The sequence below is a fragment of the Schistocerca cancellata genome, chromosome 7 (assembly GCF_023864275.1).
Source record: "Schistocerca cancellata isolate TAMUIC-IGC-003103 chromosome 7, iqSchCanc2.1, whole genome shotgun sequence".
Classification (NCBI taxonomy): domain Eukaryota; kingdom Metazoa; phylum Arthropoda; class Insecta; order Orthoptera; family Acrididae; genus Schistocerca; species Schistocerca cancellata.
In genome coordinates this window covers 119,271,170-119,298,674 of record NC_064632.1, presented here as the reverse complement: position 1 = coordinate 119,298,674, position 27,505 = coordinate 119,271,170, and the positions used below count along the sequence as shown (strand labels likewise).

At 40.3% G+C, this 27,505-nt stretch overlaps 1 protein-coding gene and 1 long non-coding RNA gene across 2 annotated transcripts in view; one reads left to right on the top strand and one right to left on the bottom strand.

Moving 5' to 3' along the window:
* Positions 1–411, bottom strand: part of LOC126092561 (uncharacterized) — a 38,518-nt gene extending 38,107 nt beyond the window's left edge. The window contains exon 1 of the long non-coding RNA XR_007521356.1: positions 277–411. This is a non-coding gene — a long non-coding RNA (uncharacterized LOC126092561). The remainder of the gene's footprint in view (positions 1–276) is intronic.
* Positions 1–27,505, top strand: part of LOC126092560 (muscle-specific protein 300 kDa) — a 651,560-nt gene that overhangs the window by 421,863 nt on the left and 202,192 nt on the right. The gene's annotated exons all lie outside the window — the stretch shown is intronic.

Genomic DNA, 27,505 nt, shown 5'->3' with positions numbered 1-27,505 from the left:
GTGGAGGGAACTGTGATCTTGTGAAAAGTTAGGGCGTGACTGTTCATTTGTTGGTAGTAAGTTAAGGTAACCTATTAACACATATAAATTAATAGCAAGACTTTTCTATTTACTCCTTCATTTGTACTGTTACTGTGTGGTTATTGTGCATTATATGTGTAGTACAACTGTGTTTTCATTTGATAAAATGTTCATCTTTCACAACACTTTCACATTAATTACTCTAAAAATGCTCAGCAGAACCAAACAGAAAAACTTGAGTTTTGCAGTTCTTACTTGTGAATAATTCTGTCTCTCCTCAATACTTTTCTGATTATTATACGAGATTTTTTCCTGGAAATATAAATACTTTTGTTGCAGCTTCTAAGGTTTATGATTTTTGAGAATGTTGAGATTGATGTTAAAAGTGTGACGATGTTATATTGTCTGAAAGTCTTTTGGCGCAGTGGCATGTTGTCTGAAAATAACAGGGCAGATTGCCAGACTCTGGGAGACCCCTCAGGAAACCTGCAGCTCTGGAACTTGTTTAGTCCTGTCCACTGTCCTGCCAGTCATAGAATGATTAATGGGGTAATGATTCCTTCTCTTTTGTTTTCCAACTTTTCTTCCTGAAGACCACCTTGGCTCCAGGCCTTCCATAGTATACTGTCTGGTGATGGGATCCCAACTGAAAAGCTAATTAAAGGGGTGGATAGATGATTATTAATATGCCACCCCAAAGCATGTCATAGACCATTGAAACAATTTGATCTTCATTGTTTTGTTGTGACAATAAAGGAAATTTCTGGACGGAACAATACATAAAATACAGGGAACACACCCACTCATCTATAATGGACTGATGTGTGGAGCATAGAAACACTTACTTAACAGGAAACACTATTCAAATAGTGTTTTGTGTTACGTGTTTCTACGCTCCACTTCACCTGCTGAAGGTGACTGGTTGCCCTTCCCTTGATTTAATATGAATCTTATAAACAAAGTTCTTTGAATGATGGAAGTTGACATACTCAGTTTGACTAGAATGTTATTTGGTCTTTGCAGTGGTGGCAGTTATTGAACGTAGCAACTCTTTTTCGTCCATTACTACGATAAAATGTGGGCATAGCCTATTGAAATATTACTCTATAACAAATTAAGGTTAGTTACAGTTACCCAAGTACTGCCAGATTATCATAATGCAACTTAACTTGAGACACGCACACAGAGTAGCAACCAAGATGTAGTGCAATTATCATACATTTTACCATATTCACTAATTCAGAACAGGAAATATGCTGTGTTGATATTAAAGCAGCATTCCTCACATTTATATATTTCACAAAGATGTGTAAAATAAGTCCAATAGGCTCATAATAATAGCCAGGCAGTTATGATGCATCACTCTATAGGCACTTTTGGACTTCACACATTACTTTTCATTAGTAAGGAAACCTGGTATGCAGGATGACATTTGGGTAAACAGTAATATCCAAACTTATTCCAAGAAAGTCGACATATAAGTCTTAAAACAATAAATAAATACAAATAATGAGGTATATGAAAATATCAAATAAAAATTAAGCGCACCTCGAAACCTTGAAGGAATTTTCAGTAGATAATAAAACTTGAAATAACTAAAGTAACTCTTACAAACACAGTATCGAAAGTTAAATTTTTTTTAAACAGCTTCTAGTCTCTTACAGATTATATCAGGAGTCAGACAAGTAGATTGTTTGTCACCATTATTATTCAATTGTGTCCTGGAAAAAGTTATAAGAGAATTGAAAATAGAGGAGGAAAAGCAAAGCATTAATAACTACATAAATATTGGTAGACTAATTGTTTTGCATTTGCAGATGATCTTGTAATAATAGATGGAACCTTGGAGAATGCAAAGAAAACACTACAACTTCTGAAGGAAGAAGATGAAAAGGCAGGTCAACAAATATTGTTTGAAAAGGCAGAATACTTGACCAGTAGAAAGTAATTCACCAAGAACTTTAAAAAGCTGGTATGGTAACATCCAAGAAACAGACACCTTTAAATACCTAGGTGAAAATATAAACATAAAAAATGTAAAAAAGCAGTTAAAATCAGAACTGAAAAAAATGCAAAGAGCATACATGATAGTGAGAAATCTAGCAATAGAAAGTCCAGGATGGAATGACATCAATATTATGAAAAGAATAGACTGCTACTCACCACATTGAGGAGTCACAGACAGGCGCAATGAAAAAGACTGATAAACATATATTCCTCCAGACTAAAATGCCCTCCTTCAGAAATACAGAACACAAACACATTCACACAAGCACAACTCGCACACTCATGACGACTGTCTCAGGCAAGGCCACAATGGCTGGAGACAGTGACCACATGTTGACTATGCTTGTGAGAATCTGTGTCTTTTCTATTTCCAAAGGAGTTATTTGTCCAAAAGGCTGTTAATCTTCATTGTGCCTGTCTGCGACTCAGTGCCTGTACCTTTCACAATAAAGTGTGAAATACATACAATGTAAAGTGTTATTGTAACTATGTTAGAGTAAGGCATTATAATACAGTTGTAAAAGCAGAAGCCCTCTGTGGGCCTGAAATGGTACTTTTACCTTAATGCAAAATGGTATTAGAAGATTTGGAAAATACAGAAATAAGAATCTTGCAAAAATATTAGATCTAATCGAGAATAAAGAGATCAAATAAGGAAATAAAGTCATTATGTAGTAAAACAACAGGTCATTAATAGACATGTTATACTTTATAAGACAGCTCAAGAGGATGAAGGCAGACAAATTACAGAAGAAGATTCACACTTCCTTCCAAAATAGGAAAACAGAAAAGAAAATGGGTGGGGATGCAAGAGAAAAAAATAACTCAGAAGGTATTTAGATTGAAGAGGAGATCCTACTAAACAAAATCGGGTTAGATGTCAAGAAATTCAGATGTTTTCAGGAAGATGTAGTGAAGGCAACGAGAAATAAAGTTATCTTGGTGTGATACTTAGTTGGCATAAATCAAATTTAAAAAATGTGCTCGAGGAATGCCAAACATGCCCATCTGGAATATGAAATTATGAACAGATTTTATTGCAAATGTAGAAGTTTGTGAGTGTTAAAATATGGAAGAATGAGTCAACATGTGGGGGACAAAAATTGATTTATCTGTTGGCAATAGGTGGAAAGAAAGTGAAAGGAATACAAATGATACAATCACATTTTCAGTTCTGTGGTAAGGCACTGAATAACCACAGAAATATTTTGCTTATTCTTCAGAACACCTGCTCTCCATTCCATAAAGCATTTGCTGTTTGTTTTGCAAAAGAGCGGGCTATTAAAAAATAAAATAAATAAATAAATAATTTTACACGGAAAAAACTACAATCGGTTCTTCAAATTTCTGCCGTATGTACATTTGCTGTCACAACTTTGCTACATTTCGCTCAATTCGTTAGGGCTTACAACAGCTCGGTCTTTAGCACCATAAATAATTCATCTTCCCAATAGGCCTGACAAACTATCACCATCTTTCATGGCACAATAAACGCGGAACGGATATTGTCCGGATCTAAAAGGGAACTTAATTTAAGCTAAAGTCGCAGAGTTTTCAGTGAGACCAGTACTGTGCGAGATAATTACGCGACAAGGAAAATTCAAAGAAGGTAAACGATGCACGAGGGATGTTGATGACATAATGAAACGGTGCTTTGCTGCACTCATAACAATACAGTTATTGTGACATGACATGAGGCGCTTTCGTCGACCTCTGACCACTGTCAGGTTAGTCGATCTCTCGAGATCGCATTTCCGTAATGAAATACATGAGGGTCGAATTTTGTAGTCGCAGTGAGATTGGCATAAGACTGGTTTATATATATATATATATATATATATATATATATATATATATATATATATATAAACCAGTCTTATGCCAATCTCACTGCGACTACAAAATTCGCAGTGAGATTGGCACAAGACTGGTATATATATATCCAAATTTTCATCGCAGTCAGTTTGCCATCGCCCCCTTGTGTTGAAAATTATCCCAGCTTTGCCTACACGTTAGATGTTTTTCGATACGCACTGTCTTCGTCGAAAGACGGAATACCTTCGTAGATTTAGGTCTGCTTACCGCAGATCCGCCTCTTGTATTTGTCATATTCTTAACATTCGATATCTCTATTCGAAAACAGAATTTACATTAACTCACAGTCAGCATCGTACCGATGCGTAATATTGAAGTAGTGAAAATGCAAAAACAAATACTGTAGTGAGTTCTATCTTCCTGTTGATACGCTGGAACTTGGCAGATTACAAATTCATTATAGAACTAAATCAGCACCCTGTCACACTACACGCTAAATCATGTCGTAATCTTCCAGAGTTTTGTCCCATACTAACCTATTTACCAAGCCATGTGTAGGCCCACTTAACTCAAAGACGCAGTTCTGTGCCTGAGAGATGTGTGTAATAGGCACTAATTTTTACTCTGCCCCCTTCCCCTTCCGCACCCTTGCGAACTGCAAGGCAGTGGTGGAGAAGCCACGAGGAATCATAGTACATTGTACTGCAAGAAATACTTTTCAATTGTTTGTGTCGTATATGCTTCACTGCATTATCCCACAAGCATCACTACTTTGGTTCGAAAGACACAGTCTATTCAGATCTACACTCTTTCGATAACTCTTAAGGAATGTACTAGAAACAACCGTTTATCACTCAACGAATTTGTTGGTTTCTTAACTGCCCGTTCGATATGACTCATACCTGTTGCTTTTCAGTAAACAAACCACTTAGTTTCTTTACGTCGGTTACCGTAACAGATATGAAGATGCTGATGGTGTTGCTGTGGTCTTCAGTTCGAAGACAGGTTTGATGCAGCTCTCCATGCTCTATGCTGTACAAACCTCGCCAACTTCGAATAACCACTGCAACTTCCATCCGTTTGAACCTGTTTACTGTACCAATCTGTTCGCGTCCCTCTACAGTTTTTACACCTACAATTCCTCCAATAAAAATTAGTGATCCATGAAAGCTTCACAATGTGTCCATCAAGCGAGCCCTTCTTTTTGTCAGGCTGTGAGGTAAATTTCTTTTCTCTCCAATTCTCTTCAGTACCTCCTCATTAGTTCATTTCCAGAGCAGTTAAAACAGGCAACCTTTGCTTAAGAAAGGTAATGCAGAAGACGTGGAAAATTACTGGCCCATTTGCCTGCTGTCAGCATTCTCAAAAATAATATAAGCAATTATGAAAGACAGATTAATGAATTACCGGAATAAATACAATCCTTTAAGCGAATCACAGTTTGGTTTCCAAAGTGGCAAAAATACAGAGTCAGCCATAATAGAATTCACAAAAGTGGTACTTGATGCTCTTTATAAAGATGAGTGTGTCACAGGCATATTTTTGGGTCTTTCTAAGGCGTTTGATACAGTCGACCACAAGATTCTATTAAATAAATTAGAAGCATTAGGAGTAAGAGAGGTAGCTAATGACTGGTTTCGATCATACCTAACATATAGAGTACAAAGAGTAGAGATAACACATACTTCAAATAGATCTAAACATTTAGTAAAACACTTACCAGAACCAAAATAAATTAAGAGGTTCCGCAAGGTAGCATATTAGGACCATTACTGTTCCTGATATACATCAATGACTTTCCCATTAGTGTTACTCATGGTGAAAAAAATCCTCTTCACTGATGACAGCAGTATTATAGTCGCTGAGAAAACAAGAGAACTTCTTGCCAAGAAAGCAAATGAAACTCTCAAGGAAGTTTATGATTGATCAATAAGCAAAAAAAGTGACATTGAACATAAAGAAAACTAATGCCATGAATTACAGTTTGAAGAGAAAAAAATGTCAATGTTAAATTAAATGTAGATGGTAGATGGCACCTCTATAGACTATGTAACAAATGCAAAATTTCTAGGAATGAATATTGATTCTCAGTTGAAGTGGTGTGAACACACAAAGGTACTTGCAAACAGAATGTCATCAGCATGTTATGCCCTTAGAATTCTATCATCAGTGTGTAACATGTAGTGTCTTTTAGTTACATATTATTCATATGTACACTCAGTTCTTAGCTATGGCATTCTTTTTTGGGGAACAAATGCACAAAATATGAACACAATTTTCAAACTCCGAAAAAGATTCATAATAATAATAACCAAATATACTAGTCGAGCTCATTGTAAAGATCTGTTCAGAACACTGGGAATTTTAACTTCTCCATGTGAATACATTTACCAGTCAGTTGTGTTGTTGTTGTTGTGGTCTTCAGTCCTGAGACTGGTTTGATGCAGCTCTCCATGCTACTCTATCCTGTGCAAGCTTCTTCATCTCCCAGTACCTACTGCAACCTACATCCTTCTGAATCTGCTTAGTGTATTCATCTCTTGGTCTCCCCCTACGATTTTTACCCTCCACACTGCCCTCCAATACTAAATTGGTGATCCCTTGATGCCTCAGAACATGTCCTACTAACCGATCCCTTCTTCTGGTCAAGTTGTGCCACAAACTTCTCTTCTCCCCAATCCTATTCAATACTTCCTCATTAGTTATGTGATCTACCCATCTAATCTTCAGCATTCTTCTGTAGCACCACATTTCGAAAGCTTCTATTCTCTTCTTGTCCAAACTATTTACCGTCCAGTTGTACACATCAAAAATAACATTGGTAATTACGGCACAAACAGCTCTGTCCATGACCATGCAACAAGATGATAGATTCAACTTACATTTACCAAGAAAAAATAAACATAAAACTCAAAACAGTTTTTTCTACCAAGGTATAATACTGTACAATAGAGTACAAAAAAGAGATTAAAGAAATTGGAAAAATGCACTTATTTAAAAAGGCAGCTAAAAAGTACCTGTTATGCAACACATTTTATACATTGAAGTATTACTTAGATAAAACAGAGTAGGGGTTTGATAAAAATGTTATACAAATATAATAATAATAATAATAATAATAATGATTATAAAATATCCAGGACTCCACATAACACCTTCGTTTTAGGTTTTTTCCTTATTTTTTTCCTTTCTAGAAATACTTACCCCCAAGATGTGCATAGCACAATGCTAACACCTCTTCCTCTTTCTGAGCTCAACATCTCACTCATTATGGAAGGATGCTGACTCAGTTTTTCAGGATACAAATGGGAAGTTGTGGTAAAGAAAATGGCCCAGAGATCACCAGTGTGTGTGTGTGTGTGTGTGTGTGTGTGTGTGTGTTATGCAACATAGTGTGTGCAATGACTGATAGTGAGATATGAGTGAACAATGTGTCATTACATTATTTAATAAGTTATTTGTAAAAAAAGTATTGTGTACCAGGAGTAAATCTAATGATTGTCTCTAACTAGAAGTCTGTAAATATATGTGTATACGAATTAGCTTATTTTAAATTGATCTAAATTTGTATATACTTTGACAAGTCCTATATCCATGTAAAAAGAGATCTACGGATGAATAACGCTACTACTACTACTACTACTACTACTACTACTACTACTACTAGTAGTACTACTACTACTACAAATACTAGTTTCGTGATCTGCCCATCTAATCTTTGGCGTTCTTCCATAGCATCACATTTCGAAAACTTCCACTCTTTTCTTGTCTGATCTGTTTATCGTACCAGTTTCAACTACATTCCAGACAAATGCCTTACATTCTTTGATAGCTAATTTCTCTTCATCAGAAACGCTTTTCTTGCCATTGCCAGACTAAGTGGTATATCATTTCTACTTCACACACCATCAGCTATTTTCCTGGCCAAAAGCAAAACTCATTCCAGATAAATGCCTTACACTCTTTGTTAGCTAATTTCTCTTCATCAGAAACGCTTTTCTTGCCATTGCCAGACTAGGTGGTATATCATTTCTACTTTGCCCATCATCAGCTATTTTCCTGGCCAAAAGCAAAACTCATCTGTAAGAATAGCGATATGGCTCAGCTATTTACCTACCAGTCTCTGCTATTCCTCAAGGTCCGTCTCTCTCTCTCTCTCTCTCTCTCTCTCTCTCTCTCTCTCTCTCTCTCTCTCTCCCCCTGCCCCCCCCCCTTTCTCTCTCTCTCTTAGTGTGTGTGTGTGTGTGTGTGTGTGTGTGTGTGTGTGTGTGGGAGGGGGGGGGGAGGGCAAGAAAGTGAGCCGATAATCCGGGAGAAATGAGGCTTGAAGACCTGTCTGTCCATCCTGATGTTGGCTTTCAGTGACGTAGGCTTTCAGCGGTTTCTGAAAAATCTCTTCAGGAGAATAGTGCTTGGGCTTAACTACAAGACTGATTTTTAGAACCATATTGCTTCACTAGGCATGGTCCTTTTGTAGACGGCATGCTCTTGACTTCTGCCTACCTTTAAACTGATTTACTAGCCAGGTCTAAGGGGACCTCAAGATTGCTATGGATTCTGAACCACATTGCACTTTGGCATTATTCACATACAAAAATCATTTCCGTAGTGGAAGGAAGCGATAAGTGATGGAAAAAATATTCCAGGACTGGCAGAGAATGAAATTCTAGACATTTTGAATTTATTTTTGTGCAACACACTCCTACCTATCCTCCAGACAACCTAAAACATTATAATGAAAACAAATCACATAGGGCAAAACTAGTCAATTTGCGGTTGTCTTCTCACCCAGTCAGTCACTCACTATACGGTTCTTTGAGATTTTCATTGATTACCCGATGATAATGATATGTGATGAATGGAATACGTATAGGGTTCAACGTGGGATCCATTCGCCGCGACCGAGCGAGGTTTCGCTGTGGTCGACACACTAGACCCGCATTTGGGAGGGCAACGGTTCAAATACCCTACTGGCCATTCAGATCTATATTTTCTGTGGACTCTAGAAATCGCTCCAGGCTTATGGAGGGATGGTTCCTTTGAGAAGGATACAACCAATTCCTTCCCGTCCTTTCGTTATACGAGCTCGCGCTTCATCTCCAATGACCGCGCTGTTGACGGGACATTAAACTGTAATCTTCCGTCCTTCCTTCCTTCCTTCGCCGCAAACTCCGAGCAATTAAACTAAAACAGTGCGTCAGCTTTGTTGCTTTTCATTGCAGAATAATTTATACTAGCTGTAGTGCATGTGGGATGGACTTGTTCTTCGCTCCAAGGAGAATAATGTGACATCCACGGGGGACCGCGTCGAGAAACAGCAGTGTCACGCTCCACTGAAAACGTGCGACAGCGCCAATAATTCTCTCTTCCCCCGCCGAAGTGACTCGCCCGGCAACCGGAAACGTTTAGTTCCACCTCATTTACGGAAACCGGGCAGCTTGCCCTTCGAAGCATATGACATTAAGTGTCCCATGTATTCGCTTTGTGTTCAGCAGATGGAATCTGCATTGAATTTCTCTTGGAATAAGGAACATGGCGAGAGATCAAAAAGTACCGTTATATCGGCAGAATAAAACAACTATTTAAACGGTAACTTTAGGATAACTATGTTAATATTTTTATGTCAGTAATAGAAACTTGAGACGTGTTTAGATGTTGCTAAATAAATATCTCAATCACAAGAAAGGCCACAACTTTGAAAGAAGCTGGGCATTTTCCAGTATTACGGTTCAAGTGAAATTTTTCTACCACTGAGAAAGTTACTTTTATGTGGCATACTGATACTAATGCAAATTATTTGCCCACGTACTGAAGGAATGATAATTTTTAATGCTATTGTAACAACTCCAGTATTAAGGATGATGAGAGATGTGATAATTTACGGAAGGGATGATTGCATACACAGGGGAAATGGACGATATTAATGTATGTGACAGGAACGATCATTTGAAATAAAAAACTTTATACGAAAATAATGTGCCCCATTCCTAATGGTTTCAGGCGATAAAGCACATTGGAAGTTTACACAAAAATTTAATAAACATCACAATATGCGTTGTATGAAGTATCAGTTGAAAAACGCGTGTTTTTAATTTAACACACTAACATCTAAGCTTTAACGTACACGTTAACCCGCCAGGGTAGCCGAGAGCGCTAACAAGCTGCTTCCTAACGGCCCCGGATCGAATCCGCCTGGCGGAGTAACGACGACGGCCGTTGTGTCGGCCAGCCTGGATGTGGTTTTTAGGCGGTTTTCCACATCCTACTAGGTGAATACCGGGCTGGTTCACACGTCCCGCCTCAGTTACACAACTCGCAGACATTTGAAACACATTCACACTATTTCACGATTTACACTAGACGCAGACAGCTGGGGTACACTAATTCCGTCTCAGGGGGTATGTAGTGGCGGCAGGAAGGGCATCCGGCCACCCCTTACAATTAATCATGCCAAATCCGTGCTTAACCCTGACGACCCTGTGCACAATGCGGGATAAAGGTGGTAGCACAGCAGATTAACATACACGTTACGTTATAGCTGTCGCACAGTTCACTATAAACGTTCGAATATCCCACCGTCAGCTTCAATGCAGAAACTGTGAACATATACCATACCTGCATTTTCTTCATTATAGTCCGATAAAAATTATTTGAGAGTAGACGTCTGTCACTTGCAGTTACAGTGTTGTCTCATCGGTTGCCGTTCTATTGAAGACGACTTGCGAACACGGCGGTTCACTTCACAAGTGCTGAAGTGTTGTGCATGTAAGGCACATACACATTAGGCTGCGGTCACAGTGGCTCCGATATCGGTGGATTCCGCCGACGACCGACATCGGCCGTAGACGGCCTATCTTTTCAAATCGGTACGCCACTATGTGCGCACTCACTAGCCGATCACATCTCCCGAACGTAGATTTCGGACAAGAATCGGTGAAATTCAAATCAGTCAAATCGACCGACGTTCTCGTACACGAAATATGGAGCGTTAGAAACTGATAAGTTTAATCCAAGGAAGAGATAGCTTGTGGCTGGCTGATGATGAAAATACCATAATCGGGATATAGTTCGGAATCTATGGACTGAAATCGTAAGTTTATTCGAAATCTCAAATAGGCAAAATCTTTATTGGGAATTTTAGGCATAGATTATAATCTCAAAAATTAATTTGTTCAATTGGAAAGGGTGGCGTATCTTATATGCTTATAGCTGTTGTAGTGGATCTTTTTTGTGGTAGGTTGTCATTAGTTGTCTAGAAATTACTGCTTACTGACGTTATGCCAGTAGGGTAGTGATAATGTTAATATGAAGTGGTTTGCAAATATGGTGTACGGTGTGTATTTCCACTTTTAAGTGCTTTAAGTTTTCACAGTACCTTATGCTACACTTTATGCTTGTCTTTCACTCGTGTGCTAAAAGAGTCACTGAAGGTTAATTGACTTACGTCAGCACAACTATAAATACATACAGCGAAACAGAGTGTTTATAACTTGCATTTAGAGGTCACCACGAATTATCTCTAGTATGTAACAGAACGTTTCTCCCGTCATCTCTTATATTGGTAAAATTGTCTGGTTATTCCGGTAACTTAGGACGGAGTTATAGTACTCTCCATGTTCTTTACGAAACAGGAAAGCATTTTTAGGTGTGGGATTATAACCCGGAAAACTAATTTGTTCAAGTGACAAGAATGGCTTATCCTTTGTTTAAAGTTACTGTAGTGGATCTTTTTGGGGTTGTGGTAAGTGGACATCTGCTATCTACAAATTAGTATTACTGCTTACTGGCGTCGTTTTTATGGCAGTAGGGTGGTGATTCTGTCACGTGAAGTGATTTGCAAATGTGGTGTACGTATGTGTTTCCACTTTTCAGTGCCTTGGGTGTTGAGAGTATCTTACACTAAACTTTATGTTTGTCTTTCACACATATACTGAATGAGAGTCATTGAAGGTTATTTGACGTATGCCCACTACGTCAAAGAAATCCAGCAGAACTGATTTCCAGTAGGCCACTACTTGTAAAGTTGTGATTCGAGGTCTACAAAAAAATACAGTTCTCATATTAAAGATGCAGTTATGATTCAAGTAAAACCAAGATGACACTGTGATATTTGACATCTGTCGATTACATCTTTCTAATAGTCATACCTATACCCCGTTCTTAAAAACACAGTTTCAAATTTTTTGTGATGTATTAGATGTTATTTACAATGCTCTAAATATTAATTTAAAATCTAATATTTTCATTCTTGCACATCAAATCCTGTACTACGAAAGTTTTAATTTTTTCTAAACCCAATTGTGAAGCTGTGCAAGTGCACTAAAAGACACTCTAGCATATTTTCTTTATTAAAAGCAGCACTCAAACTGAAATAACACTGCCACAAGGAATGTTGTTACTTCGTTTCTCAAATCCACTCGATAAGTGTTTAGAGAGCAGTGAAGTGCACTAGAATCTGAATATGCAGCCAGTACTGCATTAATTTTCACCATTTTCAGAGTAAAGTGACCTGCTGTGAAACCACAAATACAAATACAAATTTTATCCTTGCATCACCTAATAGAAACATGTACTTTCACCATTATGTATTATGTGCTCATAACCTCATTGGCAAAAATTTAACAGATCGAAGTCGCACGTCCTGCCACAGTAGCACAATATACCACACACTGAACAAATTGTTTTGGAGAGGTCATTAGTGCAGTGTATCGCTGAAAGTACATGTTTTCGTAATACACGCGTATAAATATGAAAAACTCGATTACGGACTGTTTGTTTCTAAGGCGGTGGTCCCATCTGACGCTAATCGCAGATGAGAGAAGGAAAGTGGCGGCACAAAATTGAAGGGTTTTTTGTGGCATGGTGTTTCTCCCTTCATCTCGTACATTTGTAAAACTTGTCTGGTAATTCCAGTAACTGAGGACAGAGTGCACAGTACTCGCCACGATCGTTTAGGCTTCTTATCCACACCAAATGAAGTGCATGGGGCCATGGAATTCGGCCATGTGGGATCGCAGTTGGCGCTGATAACTTTCCGATGTTGTTGCCGTTTTGATAGTCTTATAAATTACCGTTTTAAGTACAATTACATTATGAAGGAAGAAGAGGATTGAGCAATCGTCGCAGGTGCAGCATTTATTTAACTGCAAGAACCTGACCACCGGAAAAAGAAGAGGAAGAAGCGACCTTGGTAAACGACATCTCTGTTAAAAAAAATAGGGTGCAGAGTGGTGCGACTAGGTTAATGCCTGCCTTAAAATTGAATTGGAGCTGTACTTCCAGCAGAAAGTTAATAGCCACTCCCAATTTTGATTGTTTCTCTTTTTGTTCACGGCGGATTGCCTGCAGGTTGAAATAAAGTTTTTCGGAACAGCCGAGAATTCCGCTCAGTATGTTTTATTGACCAGTTTCACTCTTTAATTTAACAACCAGCTACCGTTTTTTAAACTGTAAATTCCGAAGTTTTTGATACTGCTTTGTTAAATTAAAGAGCGAAACTGGCCAATAAAACACACCTAGTGCAACTTTGGGCTGTCCAGAAAAACTTAAATACACACTCGCTATTGAACCAACGAACATTCGACCCGGCGTCCGGACTAGGAGAGGGGTCCCAGCACCGACCAACCAGAAACGTTTTGATGTTACCGCCAGCAGACCGAAACGCAACCGAGCCCAATCGCTTCGTTGGCTACGATTTGCCGTCCGTACACTCCAAGCAAATCTCGGCCGGTTGCCTTTCGTTGGCCCTAAATTTACGCGCCTTGCGAAGCAATGTTGGAAGCGGCTGCGTCTGGTTTGGCGGGAAGGCGAGAGACACTCATTTTAAGCGACCAATGACAGAACTGTTGTCGCCCTGAATACAACCACAACCTTGTGATGTGCAATGAATCCGAGAAAACAGCGTTCTACAATCAGTGACAGAATAATTAATCACACCCGCCTTGTTCACGGCAAATGTTAAATTTCAGCACTAAAAGCTAACCGTAACTTCTCGCTTTCATCGGTTACCTGGAACTGGCTATACGAGCTGACGCGATACCAACCGATGTGTAGTCCGATTGGCACTCGGTGACGGGTTACAGATGACACTGGCAGATTCCAAAAGAAAAAAGAATGATAGGAGGAAGAAAATAAGAACAAATAAAAGAGTCAGTCCGACGATGAAAATGGTACGACAAAAGATTAAAAATAAAAAAAACATTTAAACCAGTTAATGAAAATAATAAGGCAGTTCGATAAAGATTTACAAATAAAAAAAATATATCACCTAACAAAATTCGAACCCACCAACTTTTTCACGTGAGGATAGTAACTTAACCATTGCGCCACGGTACCACTTATTACGGAGTTACATAAATTCCCTTATAGAACCAGTTGCAACGGTGGCTTAATGCCTTCAAGTAGTTGAGCCTCATATAATCGTATTAAGCTTATCTACTGTAGGCCAGTCTCTTTGATGATAATAATTGAATATGTGACGCCGAATCGCATCTTGTACAAAAGGACCCAGTAGTGTTGGGCTAGTGCTGTTTACGAAATGCATTTCGTTACCATCTTTTCGTGCGTGTTGTTTTTGGGACGGTTATCATGTCTGATAAAATGACAAATAAATGGGCAAGACCAAAGATTAGGGATCTAAATCCATCAAGATCAAAAGCCAGACAAGGAACTGGAAATGAACTGACCATTTGTTGTGACAGTTCGCTGAACAGTTCTGGCGCGACGTTGAGCGCTCTGATTAGAGGAAGACGAAACGCGCGAAATGTCAACTATCAAGTAATGTTAATCAGACTATGGTGCAGATGTGTGCTATTTTAGCCTGCGTGTGTACAAAGGCAGCTCCTTCCTGATACACTCCTTAGTCCTTCGCACTACGCCACTCACAACGCACCATGGACATGCGCATTCAGTCGGCTAGTTTAATGGCAGAAAGACCTCCCGAGCAAAGAAATTAAAGGCAACGAGGTAGGTTGGTCTAGAATAAAACGTCAAAGAAGTTGGATGGATAATAGACATACGTGCTCGCTAGCAACTCAAAAACAAAAATGCACATAAAATGTATTCCATCTCGGAAACGATTCAGTGTTTTTTGCTTCAAATCAGAGTGCCTGTCATATCCCTGAATATGACCACTCCTTCTGAGACACCTTGCGTATGATTTCAATGTATTTTCGACTTACTTAGGTATAGAAAATTATGTTATATATCACAGTGTGTTGTCTCTGCTCTTCACAGGAGAAGATTGTCGAGGAAACAAAAGCACACTGTGCACCTTGCGTCGTCCATGAGAGATATCTACCAAAGAAGTACATTTGTATCATTATACCGAACTGTTATAATGACCTGGATACATGGAGTGCCTTCGGTTTTGTCCATATCAGTTTGCGTTGAAAATCGCTGTCTGTAGTACCTCTACTCGGTATGAGAGAGGGATAAATAGTACCATTGCTCTCGGACCCAATCAGTATGTTCATTTCCGCAAGTTGTGATATTCCAGGCATGACAAGTGTTGTGCATACTAATTTCGTAAAGGGACCGTTCTGATGGGCGTCAGGTGGTTGGGACAAGTGACGCATTCTGCGGCCCAGTTTCCAAAGTAGCAAAGTGAGCGATTCCTTATCAGCATCAGCGATTCCTTATCAGCGTCAGCAGCATGGGGCTAACGATAGTGGGTGCTGCAGCAGTCTTTGGGCGCATGGCGGACGCTGGTAGCATGCATTACGCCGACGCTCTGAACCGAGGCAGATGTGGATACTATACCAAGGGAAAAAGAAAAACCCTCTAGAGCGTTAACTACTACTCAAGCGATCAAGTATTCTGTGTGGTAAAAACAGTAGGGGAGGAAGCTGTATTCGGTTTGCATTCGCAAGTGGTCGCTCGAGTTCCACCGGTTGTTGGTTCGCGTGTCGTCCGTACCGTTTCAACGTTCGCCTTGGTGTTACCTGCACGGTTTCGCACTCTGCTGTTTTGCGCGCAAACTACTTTTGTTGTCGAACTTGGACCGCATCACCGATGAAGTGGGCAGGAGAGAATGTAGTATAGCTAATAGAAAGGAATGTTGATATACATGTGCTTAAGGGATCCAGAGCACAAAATGCCGAAAAAAAGTAAATATTCTGCACTAAATTGTAGGAGCACTCAAAAGATTTAATTGGAGTCTTGAGAAGACGATAAATCATTGCTTGCCCTCATCAGGTGGGAACAAAATGAAGATGCACGAGGTATCGTATTTACTTCTATTAAAAAGGCGCAGCAAAATAAATTTCCTTGGAAGTAAACAAATCGGAACTTGTTTCCGTAATGCTGGTTAAAGGTTAATGTAAAATTAATAATGCAGGAAACACGTGGTCAATCTTGTGGCTTACTTTCAAGGCAACTGTACTATATCTCAGATGCAACGTTGTTATTTTATGAACTTTTGGTCTCACAACCATATAAATAAAAATCTTTATTTTCTCGATCGCTATATCTCATTTTCCACTAAAATATACGAGTGTTTTTACCAAATAACCTATGTGACAGATCGTATGCGTATTTCGACATGACGTTAATCGATCCTTATTCACGTTATCTTCCTTATACGCACTTTTAGAAGATGATTGAGTGCTTCGCATATAGTACAGTAGACATGAGAAACTGAAACATACCAACCATGAAATGCGAAGAAAATACTAAGGTACTGTCTCCAGTTGCCAAGAACCTGAGTATAAACGATAGCCTTTCTTTAGTTCGTAGTGCCCGTCGATAATTAATACCCTCAATGAGATTTTCACTCTGCAGCGGAGTGTACGCTGATATGAAACTTCCTTGCAGATTAAAACTGTGTGCCGGACCGAGACTCGAACTCGGGACCTTTGCCTTACGCGGGCAAGTGGTCTACCGTCTGAGCTACCCAAGCATGACTCACGCCCCGTCCGCGCGGCTTTACTTCTGCCAGTAACTCGTCTCCTACCTTCCGAACTTTACAGAAGCTTTCCTGCGAAACTTGCAGAACTAGCACTTCTGAAAGAAAGGATATTGCGGAGCTCGTGTCTCGGTCCGGCACACAGTTTTAATCTGCCAGGAAGTTTCGTATCAGCGCACACTCCGCTGCAGAGTGAAAATCTCATTCTGGAAACATCCCCCAGGCTGTGGCTAAGCCATGGCTCTGCCATATCCTTTCTTTCAGGAGTGCTAGTTCTGCAAGTTTCGCAGGAGAGCTTCTGTAAAGTTTGGAAGGTAGGAGACGAGGTACTGGCAGAAGTAAAGCTGTGAGGACGGGGCGTGAGTCGTGCTTGGGTAGCTCAGACGGTAGAGCACTTGCCCGCGAAAGGCAAAGGTCCCGAGTTCGAGTCTCGGTCCGGCACACAGTTTTAATCTGCCAGGAAGTTTCAGTTAATACTCTGCTGTGAAATTTCTCCGTCTGTTGCTAAGAGAAGCAAACAAAAATCGTCAGCTGACAGTGTTTGGAAATAATGCTAAAGACGGCTGGAGGTGAAATTCAGTGATACCTACACTATCCCCATGCGTTTCACACTTGTGTAAAAATTCAGACGTCTACATATACTTTTTTCCCCTTTTATGTCGTGTTTCCTGCAGCTATCTCTCGATACAATATCATCCCATCGGAACCTGACAGCTTTATATACCGACTGTAATTACCGTTGTATCGAGTGAAACCTGTGTGCCAAAGATTTTAGCGCCGAAAAAACAACAACGTAGGGCTGGCATGCTTACTCTTGTTTTCTCGTATTATCTTCCTTTCCTGCAATGTTGTTCACACGTACATGCGAATGGTAGTGAACTCTGATCACTCGTCAGCGGATGATGGCTTATGTTCACTTCCATTCACTCCGCTGTAAACGAGACTTTAAATGCCTCAGCAAACACTACCGCGTAACTTCAACCACTTGGCAATGTCTACGTACCTGTTCCACTGCTTCCAATCTTTTCTCACTACAACTACTAACTACAAGCAGTTTCAAGTTTTCATTTACCTTCGCTCCACACAATCACTTTAATACAACATCTACATTTACATCTACAACCATACTCCGAAAGCCACCTGACGGTGTGTGGCGGAGGGTACTTTGAGTACCTCTGTCGGTTCTCCCGTCTATTCCAGTCTCGTATTGTTCGTGGAAAGAAAGATTGTCGGTATGCCTCTGTGTGGGCTCTAATCCCTCTGATTTTATCCTCATGGTCTCTTCGCGAGTTATACGTAGGAGGGAGCAATATACTGCTTAACTCCTCGGTGAAGGTACGTTCTTGAAACTTTAACAAAAGCCCGTACCGAGCGTCTCTCCTGCAGAGTCTTCCACTGGAGTTTATCTATCATCTCCGTAACGCTTTCACGATTGCTAAATGATCCTGTAACGAAGGGCGCTGCTCTCCGTTGGATCTTCTCTCTCTCTTCTATCAACCCGATCCGGTAGCCTACGGATCCCACACTTGTGAGCAATATTCAAGCAGTGGGCGAACAAATGTACTGTAACCTACTTCCTTTGTTTTCGGATTGCATTTCCTTAGGATTCTTCCAATGAATCTCAGTCAGGCATCTGCTTTACCGACGATCAACATTATATGATCATTCCATTTTAAATCACTCCTAATGCGTACTCCCAATAATTTATGGAATTAACTGCTTCCAGTTGCTGACCTTCTGTATTGTAGCTAAATTATAAAGGATCATTCTTTCTGTGTATTCGCAGCACATTACCCTTGTCTACATTGAGATTCAGTTGCCATTCCCTGCACCATGCGTCAATTCGTTGCAGATTTTCCTGCATTTCAGTACAATTTTCCATTGTTAGAACCTCTTGATATACCACAGCATCATCCGTAAAAAGCTCACTAAACTTCCGATTTTATCCACAATGTCATTTATGTATATTGTGAATAGCAACGGTCCTACGACACTTCCCTGCGGCACACCTGAAATCACTCCTACTTCGGAAGACTCCTCTCCATTGTGAATGACATGCTGCGTTCTGTTATCTAGGAACTCTTCAATCCAATCACACAGTTGGTCTTATAGTCCATATGCTCTTACTTTGTTCATTAAACGACTGTGGGGAACTGTACCGAACGCCTTGCGGAAGTCAAGAAACACGGCATCTACCTGGGAACCCGTGTCTTTGGCCCTCTGAGTCTCGTGGACGAATAGCACGAGCTGGGTTTCACACGATCGTCTTTTTCGAAACCCATGCTGATTCCTACAGAGTAGATTTCCAGAAAAGTCATTATACTCGAACATAATACGTGTTCCAAAATTCTACAACTGATCGACGTTAGAGATTAGGTCTATAGTTCTGCACATGGCCGGCCGTTGTGGCCAAGCGGTTAAAGGCGCTACAGTCTGGAACCGAGTGGCCCCTACGGTCGCAGGTTCGAATCCTGCCTCGGGCATGGATGTGTGTGATGTCCTTAGGTTAGTTAGGTTTAAGTAGTTCTAAGTTCTAGGGGACTGATGACCTTAGAAATTAAGTCCCATAGTGCTCAGAGCCATTTGAACCATTTTTTTCTGCACATGTGTTCGATGCCCTTTCTTGAAAACGGGTATGACCTGTGCCCTTTTCCAATCCTTTGGAACGCTACGCTCTTCTAGAGACCCTCGGTACACCGCTGCAAGAAGGGGGGAAGTTCCTTCGCGTACTCTGTGTAAAATCGAACTGGTATCCCATCAGGTCCAGCGGCCATTCCTCTTTTGGGCGACTTTAATTGTTTTCCGATCCATGTGTCATCTGTTCCGATATCTACCATTTTGTCATCCGTGCGACAATCTAGAGAAGAAACTACAGTGCAGTCTTCCTCTGTGAAACAGCTTTGGAAAAAGACATTTAGTATTTCGGCCTTTAGTCTGTCATCCTCTGTTTCAGTACCATTTTGGTCACAGAGTGTCTGGACAATTTGTTTTGATCCACCTACCGCCATGACATAAGACCAAAATTTCTTAGGATTTTCTGCCAAGTCAGTACATAGAACTTTACTTTCGAATTCATTGAACGCCTCTCGCATGGCCCTCCTCAAACTACATTTCGCTTCGCGTAATTTTTGTTTGTCTGCAAGGCTTTGGCTATGTTTATGTTTGCTGTGAAGTTCCCTTTGCTTCCGCAGCAGTTTTCTAACCCGGTTGTTGTAACACGGTGGCTCTTTTCCATCTCTTACGATCTTGCTTGGCACATACTCATCTACTGCATATTGTACGATGGTTTTGAACCTTGTCCACTGATTCTCAACACTATCTGTACTCGAGACAATACTTTGGTGTTGAGACGTCAAGTACTCTGAAATCTGCTTTTTGTCACTTTTGCTAAATAGAAAAATCTTCCTACGTTTTTAAATATTTCTATTTATGGCTGAAATCATCGACAGTAACCGCTTTATGATCGCTGATTCCCTGTTCTGCGTTAACTGTTTCAAATAGATCGGGTCTGTTTGTCACCAGGAGGTCTAATATGTTATCACCACGACTGTTCATCAACTGTGAATAGCCAGCCTCCCAGTTGTATTTTGCCTTTTGATTTTGAACGTTGTAGTGCATTTTCATGGGAGACACTGAAATACAGACGTAGAATCCCTGTTCCTTCTATCAGTGTAGTCCGACATATATCTCTGTCCTGCGGTTAACTGGAATGAATGCTAGTGCAGTGTAATACAATGTAGTTTGTGGTTTTTTGAACATTTAACGAAGAGTAATGTGGGAGAGCGTGTATTCGGCGCCTGCAAAGAACCTACTCCTCTTAATCATTGCTAAAACTTGGTTTAAAAATAGTGAAAGAATATTGTTCACATGAAAGAAGCCGAAGGCAACGGGAGGTTTCAGATGGTTTATATTATGGTAGGACAGAGATTTTGAAATTAAATTTTAAACTAAAAAACATTTCCAGGGACAGATATGGACTGGGACTGTAATTTATGGGTTATGAACTGCAGATTAAAACTGAAGAAATTGTAGAAAATTAAGGAGATGAGACCTGGATAAGTTGAAAATGCAAGATAAAAAAAAGAAAAAGAATGGATAGCCCAGATGAAATTGTGAAGGCAACGGAGGGTCAAAGTGGCAGAAACACAAAACTCAGTAGAAACAATCGGATAACGCCCGGAAATATTGAATGTAACTGATCAAAGGAGAAAATATAAAAAATGAAACAAGCAAAAGGCAATAAAGGGGTGTAAAAAATTAGATTGACGGGAAGTGCAAGCTGGCAAAGCAAGAGTGCCTAGAGAAGAAATGCGTGAGTATGGGAAAGATACAGAAAGCTTATAGGAAAATTAAAGAAAGTTTTGGAGAACTGAGAAGCACCTGTATGAATATTAAGAGCTCAGGTGGCAAGCGTGGATATAATGGAAACAATTTTAAGACTATATTATAGAAAGAGAAGGTGAGGTAGAAGATATTATACTGTAAGAAGAATTTGACACAGCTCTGGAGTAGGCACATTTCTTCAGTATCCTTAAGATCGTGAGTCGTTAGCATGAAAGGGCAGTAGTAGTTGAGGAGGGAGTAAAACAGGATAGTAGCCTCTCCCCGGTGTCCTTCAACCAAGCAATAAAGGAAACCAAGGAGAAATTTCGAAAGGTATCAAAGTTTATCAGGAAGAAATGAAAACTGTGCGGTTTGCCGATGACATTATATATAGCGTTGCGCTTTTGAGAGCTGTTTAACGGAATGGGTAATGTTTTGAAAAGAGATTATAAGATGAATATCAACAATAGTAAGGGCTCTGGAATGAAGTCGAGTGAAATCACGTGGTTCTGAGGGAAATAGTTGGAATATGAGACACAAAAAAGTAGATGACTTTTGCTATTTTGTGCTGCAAAGTAACTGCCGTTGGCCGAAGTAGGGAGAACGTAAAATGCACACTCGCAATCGCAGGAAAAGATTTTCTGAAGAAGAGAAATTTATTAATATCTAATATAAATTTAAGTGGTAGGGAGCCTTTCCTGAAAGCGTTTGTCTGGAGTTTAGCCTTGTATGCAAGTGAAAGGTGAACGATAAGCAGGTCGGGCACGAACGGAATGGAAGCTTTTCGAAGAACGCTGAAAATTAGATGGGTGGATCGAAAATTAATGTAGAGGCACTGGATCGAAATACGGTTTGGAAGTAGAACATCATCACTAAAAAAGGAATCGGCTGATTGGACGCGTCCTGAGACACCAAGAAATCGTCAGTTTGCGGTCGGAAGGAAACGGTGGCGGTGGTGGGAATTGAGGGAATACAGGGCTTGAATACAGTAAGCAGGATCAAATGGGCGTTGATTGCGGTTGTATTGCAGAAATGAGGAGGCTTGCACAGGTAGACTAGCGAGGAGAGCCTCATAAAACCAGTCTTGATTGATCATACTATCAACAACAGTCGTGCTTCGGTAGCTCAGTTGGTAGAGCACTTGCCCGCGAAAAGCAAAGGTCCCGAGTTCGAGTCTCGGTCGGGCACACAGTTTTAATCTGCCAGGAAGTTTCAACAACAAAAGGGGCCACCAAGCTTGACGCCACAGTCGAAAGTGTCACATACTTTGTGAATACAGATACATATATTTGGAAAACAATTTAAGTTATAATGGTGTATTCTTGTAACTAGGGCTTAAAACACCACCGCCTCTTTTCCAACTGCCATTAAGATACAAATGAAATCTCTTCCGTTAGCGGGTATCGAAACAGTTGCTTCAGAGTCGAGTGGCAACTTAATAACGCATGGGACACCTACTTTGACAGGTATGAGTGTACAATATATTCTAACATGTGAGACTGATGAAGCAGTATGGTACTTATTGTTAATTTAGTAAGATGGTATCTGTTCTTTCGGACATGTCCGAAAGAACAGATACCATTGGTGGCCAAGCAGCTCGTTAGAATGAAATAATGGGCGGGGCGGGGGCACTACGAATGTAGTGCGGGACAATACGTTGAGAATGTGAGTTTCGCGGGAGGCGTGCCAGAGATAAATCCCTGCAGTAGCCCTATCCTCTGTGTCCTCGGTGGCTCAGATGGATGCCGGCACGGTAGCTCAGCGTGTTCGGTCAGAGGGTTAGCAGCCCTCTGTAATAAAAAAAAAACTGAGTTAACCGATCAAAGACGAACTTTAACGGATGTCTTACGACGTCCGCCCCGAGCACATACAACGAACGAAAACGAACAAAATGAGAATAAAAAAAAGATGGATAGAGCGTCTGCCATGTAAGCAGGAGATCCCGGGTTCGAGTCCCGGTCGTGGCACACATTTTCATCTCTCCCCGTTGACGTATGTCAACGCCTGTAAGCAGCTAAGGGTGTTTATTTCATTGTAATTTCACTTATTGTTAAAGTAGAACATATGTAAAATTTGAGCCCTATTAGATGGGGACCTAATCGAACAGTGTACATTTCAAATACATTTACTAACTAGGACAATATTTCAGACTAAAATCAGTGGCAGCTAGTAACCAATTATTCGCAGTTTTCTTTGGAATGGCTCTCTGCGGACCCATGTTTAAGGAAACATTTTTGTTTCTATTACCATGCACTTTCCCGCGATAACAATTATGCTACACCTTATATACTCAAGTAAAATACCATAAACAACCACTTTTGAGTTTGTTTCTCTTTGTATTTCATAGAGAAATCCCAATCTTCAGATAATTCATTACGGCAATTTCATTTTTGTTACTCTCTGCCACCTCTGTTCAGTACAAGTTCTTGTCTTATTGTCCCCCAAAAACTGGCAACAGTTAAAGAACTAAAGACCAGAATTTTTATCATACTGATATTACGAATGGAATGGCCATATTGTACCGGTTGCAGAGGGTTATCTGTGTTTGAAACTCAGTATGAACATAAGCTCAACAGTTTCTGTGTGTGTGCCCCTGTGAAACGCTGGAAATGGCGTGTGTCTTCTGTTGGGTATGTTACCATCCACACAAATTTCTTCCGAGGCGCCGTCCAGCGCTGGCGGCATTTTGTACATTTGCTCTATTTCAAATTTCTGCCGATAACGTATGAGATGTTACAGATAAGTTGCTTAGGCTAGCGATCACCGATTACCAGTAGACGAAAAGGCGAATGCGGAACACTGATATGACCCACATCACATTACTGCATGTGCCGGTTACTTGTTTTAAGTCTCTCGCTTCATGCTATTTCAATAGACTAACCCTCTATCCTTTAGACATATAAGTTTACTCTGCCAGTTCGTTCTTGTCGTGCCGTTTTCGGTGGGTAACATATATATATATATATATATATATATATATATATATATATATACAAGAATTTCTTTGCATTATATTTGCCTTACCACTTCATTGTGTAACTGCCCTGTCTACTTAGGTTGTAAATGTTTCGAACACCGTCTTTCCGGACTTTCCCAAAGTTTTCAAAAATGGTTCAAATGGCTCTGAGCACTATGGGACTCAACTGCTGTGGTCATAAGTCCCCTAGAACTTAGAACTACTTAAGCCTAACTAACCTAAGGACACCACACACATCCATGCCCGAGGCAGGATTCGAACCTGCGACCGTAGCGGTCATGCGGTTCCAGACTGTAGCGCCTTGAACCGCTCGGCCACTCCGGCCGCCCCCAAAGTTTTCTCTTCATGTCGATTAAGTACTGAGAACTATAAAATACACCACCGCAGCACTAAAAATAAAAATAATATCCATGTAGACCTTGCGTCCTTTTAAGGTTGAGAGTGGAGTATGTATACTGGTGTAACAATCTTTAACAGGGTCCTGGCAGACATCATACAGGAAATTTGAAATTCCGCAGATATGCAAAAAATAAGTGGAAGAGTGTTGTATCGTTCTACGAACGAAGATAGGAGAATGTTTAAAATCGGAATGTAAATTCCACTTAATAGTAATTTACGTGTGGAACTGGTTTTAATTTTTCCATTGTATAGCATGCTCGGTTAATAGGGGTCTGTAAATTCAGAAAAGTTACTTAAATGCCGAGTTTGAAGCAGTCAACAAAAATAGTAGCTGAGTAAGTGGCATTTAGATTTCAATCAATTTGAGGGGCTAATTATTATATTAAACACACACACACACACACACACACACACACACACACAGAGAGAGAGAGAGAGAGAGAGAGAGAGAGAGAGAGAGAGAGAGAGCTGTTTAGGCAGCTTAGCCCAGTAACTTTTTAGCCCAATGTTCTGAATAAGTGACAACCAACTGCCGTTAAATAATTGAAAAAATGCTGTTTTCATCCTCAGCTGTTTAGTTTTAAAAACCTATATGTTGGCAGGTTTCTGTCACAGTTCACCAAAGCGTCTTCGTTACTACTGTAAGTGCTGTGTATGACTACTGATTGTGAATTCACACTATGACTTTGAGGCTGTATCAGCTTAAAAAGATCATGGAATATATTTCTACCTTATGTGGTTTCACCTTAAGTCCTGTGAAGTTGGCCCATGATCGAAACCGGTAACCATGTAGGTTTTTTAAATAAACAGCCGAAATTAAAAATGCATTTTTTGTTTGAATTTATTTATCTCACTGTCCAGAACAAACATAGATTATGTAATTTTTACGAGTATAAATTCACTATTCCAATAAGAAAGGAATCTGTTTCACATATTGAACACTAATAATATTTCATTCCTAATCTCGTTTTTGATTACGTCACCTCTTTCCCACTCTAAACCCTTCCCCCCCTATTGGCGATGCTCGGAGTGTCTTTTCACCGCTGTACCTTTTTCTTTCATGTCTGTACCATGGTTGGCTGAAATTGCACCAAGCGTTCCAGAGTTGTCCGTTGAAGACCACTTACACTTTAGTTAAAGTGTGCACTAGAGGGAACGGAAAAAATCACGTGCAGATAGACAGATGCGCCATTGAGGCGCGAAGGCGAGGCCGCATCGCTGAAATGTTTGTTTACTGCTTCGGGTCGGTCAGACAGAGCGCTGCTTCGACTCGACCTCCACCAAGTCTGCAGCAGCTGTCTGCACCCAGTTGTCTCAGAATACAGATTCGCCTCTGAGGCAGGCGGGTGTCTGGAACTGCTGGCGCATTTAACTGCTGTGTTCACATACTGACGACTGGTGGCTGGCGGTAGGCCTGTCTTATAGCGCTACAAATGCAAGCTGCTAATCAGATTTCGACTGGTCCCACAGTGTGGCAGCTGTGTGTGACGTCGCTTCTCGCTGTACATCCTGGCCATCTCCCGCGGCCTTCCTTGTCTGACCAGACCATTAGGCCGGTATTACACTATGATAATTCTTTGACGAAGAAATATAATCAAATATTCGTCAAATTTCTTTCACGAAAAACTTTGACTTGGCGCTAAAAAGGTGTATTACACTGTCATCATATTCGTCATCAAAATTCAAGATGGCGGACAACACATTATACTCTGCAGTCGCTTGTACCACAATTGCATTGCATGTGCATTTGGAAGGGAAGTGGCGGTAAAAAGGAAGTATACTTGGGCGAAGCCGTGGGTTTTACATCGAGGCAGTAAGAGCAGCTAGTGGAGGTCGTCAAGTCGTATACAAATGACTTACGAATAGAAGAGGATGCATTTCAGTATTTGACTAGTAATGTAGCTCCTCATATTACAAAGCAGAATACTCCCTGGAGTAATGCTGTCTGTGCAGAAGACTGGTTCACCATAACACTGCGATTTCGTGCACTATATGGACCTTTAGAACTATTTTTACTATCGAATAATTTAGTTAAATACAAAGTTAATAAAAAGTACGGAACAGACGAAGCACTTTTTAACTTGAAGCATTCTGGAGTTCAAAAATGACGAAGTAGAACGGAGAATTAAGAAAAAAATTATTTTGGTGTTGTCGTCCTCTATTCAGGCTTGCTGAAAAGCTGCCTAGACGTTTCACAGATGTAGAGTTGGATGGCTGTAGCTGTAATTGTGTATTTGAAGTCGCCCACAGCATATTCCACCTTCCCATCAGCACACAATTAATAGCGTGCATTGTGCCCCTTGCTCACTCTCCCGCCCCTTTCGAAGCGAGGTTATTATAAAAAGAGTGGAAGGAACACACCAACAAAACTTTGGAGCCATGTTTACAAACAAACTACAGACGTCAGATATCTGTAGCGATGCCAACGCCCCAAGTGGTTGCATTTCACATTGCAGTGAACAGAAGGCGAACGACGTGTATCACCAAATCTACGGCGAGGCCCTAGATTTGATCATATTTCTTTGACGAAAGGCGAAATCTGACGAAGTTTTGTATTACATTATCAAGTTCCTTTGACATAAATATTTCACAAACCATCTTTGGCAAAGAAATATGATAGTGTAATACCGGCCTTAGTAGAGACCGCAGTGTTGTCCTTGATGTATTTCTCGCATGATCACTTAGCTCTGGTACGTTTCAAAACTACTACTGTTCCAACCAGTCAAGCCGAAAGCGCTGTATAAGTTACAGGGCCAAAAATGGAGTGAAACTGCTGATATCAGTAGAACCTAGTTTTACTCTCCCCAGGTAGTTGCACATGTTTACCGATTAAAATAATTACAATATCAAAAGAAGTCCCATTTCCTCCACAATAATGTTTCACATCAGACGTTGTCGTTGTTGTCCCCTTCAGTCCGAAAACTGGTTTGATGCAGCTCTACATGCCACTGTATTCTGTGCAAGCCTCTTTAATCTCCGAATAACTACTGCAGCTTACACCTTCTGAATCTATTTACCATTTTCATCTCTTGGTCTCGCTCTACGATTTTTGCCCCCAT